General features: G+C 43.1%; 1 pseudogene; it reads right to left on the reverse strand.

Moving 5' to 3' along the window:
* Positions 1-321: 321 nt before the first annotated feature.
* LOC105529416 lies at positions 322-714 on the reverse strand (annotated as a pseudogene).
* Positions 715-4512: the final 3798 nt, after the last annotated feature.

A 4512-nucleotide genomic window follows, 5' to 3' on the forward strand; every position in this document is an offset into this window, starting at 1 on the left:
GAAAGAAGGAAAGTCATGGAGAAGAGGTAAGTAGGTCAGAAATGTGCCTAAGTCAGACTTTAGCTGGCATTAGAGTCCAAGAACCCCAAGATTGCTTTCTGGAGCTAATGAATGGCAAGAAGGAAAGGAGAGCAGAGCAGAATAGCTTGCCAGTGGGGAAGGTAGGGGAGGAGTTGTTATGTTGTAACTGGTACCACATATACAAGAAACATTCACAGATCAGGTATACAGCCTGATCTGGTATATCAGCCAATACAAGAGCTAGTCTTAGTTGGAAAGAAGAAACTTTACAGCACATTCTGAATAACTTAGCGCATGGGCTCAGTGGGCCACCTGGTGGGGCAGCAGTTTATAATGGGTTCCACAGCTAGGGCATTGCTGCTGGGTCTTGCCTTTGTGCAGCCAAAATCAGATGACAGCACTGTTGTCCTCTTCACAGATGCAGCCCGCTATACTCTTGTTGGTGATGGAGGAAACTAAATTAGGGTCTTCCTTGGTGCCTGAAACTGCCTTGGGGGGTAATACACTATATAGGTCCAGTCCCTTCCCTGCAACCATCATGACCTGCATCTCCAATCCAGTCGTCAGCTCATCATCAGTAGGAACACCACCTCCAGATGCCATGGAGCACGCCACAGCCACCCCATTGGGACCACAGGCCCTCAGGGCCTGCACAGCCAGTGCTCCAGCTCCATGAAGTAACCTTGAAACCATCACGCCTGCAACTTGGGGAATGTCTATATAATGTTTTATTGTAGACTTCAACACATTTAAATAAAAATAGCCTACCTAACAAGGCTAACCTTGACTCCCACATACACACACATACTCAAAAGAGACAGGAGCAGCAGCAGAAAACCTTATAAAAGAAATCCCTGATTTCCTTCTATAATTGAATAACAAACTGTCTGGAATTTTGACCTTAACTTTTTTAAGTAAGTGTTAGTTAAACCAGTGTGTTCTCTAAAGTTACTCCAGAGTTCAAAACAGCAAGGGTTGAATGTGATTATGTTTTCCAGGTCTATTTATGAAAATGAGTGTTCTGACATCTAAGCCTGCAGTTGTGACTGAGTACAACGCATGCAGGACTTTACTGGAAACCAAAAGGGAATTTAAGTGGCCTCTCCCAGCAAATACTATGCATTTTCCCCACCCATGATAGTACTCACATCGAGAAAGGGGTCTGCATTTATGATCCCTCTGCTATTTTTAGCTGAATTACGAAATGATTCAGGTTGCTCTACCAACATTAGAGAATTCAATTTAAATCCCAAGATGAAACAGACAAGGGAGCACTCTTAAATATGGGCTTTGGTCTAAGCGCCCTTAAATGAACACTGCAGGGTAATGTAATGGGATCACTCTGTAACTGGGGTGATTAGCAACCCAATAACTCATGGGAGTAATAACCTGTTTGGAAGTGTCACCCCATGCTCAGAGACTGGCACAAGGGACACCTCTGAGCTGATATGACATTAAGAAAGTCTCCCACTTCACATCCACGTGTTGCCTGTTTTCTGGAATGACACAAGAAGAAATGGCTAAAATGGAAAGTTCAGAAACAAGAGTGTTTGTCACTTCACGATTTGCAGGATGCTAACAACGCCATCAAGACTGACTACACAGCCTTGACAGAAGATACTCCCCTGATTTGGGAGTTGGTTTCCAATCCAATCTTCTTTAAAAGAAATCATGAAGACAGTTGAAATTCAAAAGGCCCATGACACTCTGAACTGCAATTCTTTTAGAATGTAGGACCACCACCTCCTCGTCCACACTAGGGAAACGGAAAGTGTCTGACTTCCCAAAAGAAATGTAAGGAGTCCTTCCTTTTAGAGGAATATCTGTACAAACACTTAGGACAAAACTCCTCTCTGGTCATTCTGGGCTGCTGTCAGGCCCTTCTAGATTCTCTTTTTCCAATTTTTTTTCTCTTCCCACATCTGGGGTAACTGGAGAGCTGTGGGCCCAATCCCGTCCGTGGGAGATGACTGGAGAGTTACAATCCAGGGGGCCATAGTGGGTCAGCATCAGTTGCTGCCAGGCATCTGTTGTTACTGTTTGCCCTGCATCAATCCCCTTCTTTCTGGTAATAGCACTGTATCACTGCAACAGTCAGGAACCCAGCAGGAAACACGGGGCTCTCTGGAGAGAGTTTAATCAAGCATAGTTGTACAGAGGCGCAGACAGGCTTAATGAAACCAATAAGAGATGGGGAGGCACCCCAGGTTAACAAAAGTAGGAAGTGATTATCATCACTAACCCCACACAGGCAATCTCTGAGAGAGCTTTAGCCACAGGAGAAAGTACTACAGGGGCACAGTGGCTGCCAGTATGCAGCCCAGCGGGCAAGGAGCTGGAGGATTCTCTCCTGTAACCCTCCTATCACCTGCTGCCAGTGTCCACTGGACAAACCAAAGTGGAAGGCAGAGGACAAGGGAGTTACGGTCTGTAGTTCATCTACTGATGGACACTTGAGTTGCTTCCAAAACCTACTATTCTTAACCACCACACTAACTCATCTCCCAGATGCCTTTCCGCCTACTATCTACATTTACACCCTCTTCCAGGACTGCCTCAAGACTGCTTGGGTGCTGTGGTCTGCCTACTTGCCTTGTTCTTTCTTCCCCCTGCTAGCTAATGCCTCCGCCTGGCCCACCCTTAACACCTGCCTAGTCTTGGGGTGGGGACAGGAGGGCTTTAGTTCTAGGCTCCCGTTTCTCCCTGTCTTCCCTGGTTGCCTTCACTCCTGCATGCCAGCCCTATCATGAACCACGTTAGCAACAAAGAGCAGGGTTTCTAAGGAGTGGTACTCCAAGCATACAAATTACTTAGGAGATGAATCCTTCTATCTCTTTTGAACATCCCTCTCAGGCATGTCACTGAAGCTGGGAAGCTCCTATTTCTATTAATAACTTTACAGTACAGAGGGGAAGAAGGAGCTGTGCCCAAAATAAAACAATGAACTCAGTACATGAACAAGTCCAAGACAAATGACTATAATGTATTCTGGATTCGCATGTCTCTAAGGCTAATTAATGTAAGAAAGTTTAATAGTGAGCGTTCTCTGAAAACACAATGTCACAAAGTAAGTGTTAATAAAGGTCAGATATTTTCACATGATAAACTCCAAATCAAGGGTTATGTCTTAGAGGTCTTTACCACTCTCTGAAGATACACAATAGGCATTTATTTATTCATTCCACAAATGTTTGCAAGTTTCTACTCTAAAATAGGTAATAGATAAGTGGAGGGGATACAAGGGTAAGCCAGGCAGATACAGCTCTGTCCTCAGAAAGCCAACTAAGCCAGCTATAACTACAGTGTAATGGGCCTATTGATGTCTGTAATGAAGCAGTTATGAAACTAACAAAAATCCAGATGGAGGAGCTTCTTTTCCAGCTTACAAGTGCTTTTTAGCTAGAGAAAAAGACATGAAGCCTGGGAGGCAGACATTTTATTTGCCACCACAGAAATAGAAAGATGATTAAAATTGCTTAAAAACCATTTAGAAATACACTCCCACCACGTCCCACTCCCCATCTTACATTCTTAAAAGAGCTGCATTTTTCTCTCTCTCTCTCTCTCGGTTCTGAGATCTTGTCCTCCTTTGCACCTCCTTCCAATAATACATGAAGAATGACACAGCCCTGAAGTCTCAGAAGTGGTGACACGGAAGTCCCATGAGGCCATTTCCTCTTCTCTCCTCTTTCTAGAGTTCACAGGGAACCAAAACACACATATGCACACAGAGAACTCTCAAAGCCAATCAGTCTGAAGGTCTACACGTTCATTTACACTCCATGCATCCCCACATTCTTACAAGTAACCGTGGAACCCGATATATGCCGGTTGCCGTTGGGGACCCAGTGCTGGACAGGGTCAGCATGAGTACTGTAGATCTTCATGTGCAATGAAGCCATCACTAAGCCCTTTCTGAGCCCCACGTATGTAAAGTATACCCCCTCCAGAGTTTGATAAATCTTCGGTTGGTTTTTTTCACACTGGACTGTGGTTTGATTTTTACACTTAATTACTTAATCTATTTGGTATTTATTTTACTAGATTCTCCCCATCTCCCCACCCCCAAAAGGCTAACTGGACATCCTAACAATATCTATAGAAAAGCTCTGCCCTTTGCCTCTGTTTTGTGTTCTCTCTGGAATAATATAATTATTTTTTATGTGAAGGGACCATGATTAAAAAAAAAAAAAATACTTCTCAATGCCTTTTCTTTCACTGTAATCCAGTTTCTTGCCCTGTTGTGTTTGGGAAGGAAAGCATATTAAAGCTTTTTTCCACCATTACCTCAAATGAAGACTCAGATCAAAATGAGATTGTTTACAGGCAATTTTTACATTTGCATTATAGTATAATACAAAACATGCACGCATAGATAAAACAACAAAAGAAAAATATTTTTTAATTTGTGAATGAGTACTAAAATATTTTAATAATTGTAGCTTTTTAAAGGCTAAATAAAGTAGCCTCTCACAATATGCTTTTTGAGAA

This window comes from Mandrillus leucophaeus, unplaced genomic scaffold, assembly GCF_000951045.1.
Source record: "Mandrillus leucophaeus isolate KB7577 unplaced genomic scaffold, Mleu.le_1.0 Scaffold764, whole genome shotgun sequence".
NCBI classification, from domain to species: Eukaryota; Metazoa; Chordata; class Mammalia; order Primates; family Cercopithecidae; genus Mandrillus; species Mandrillus leucophaeus.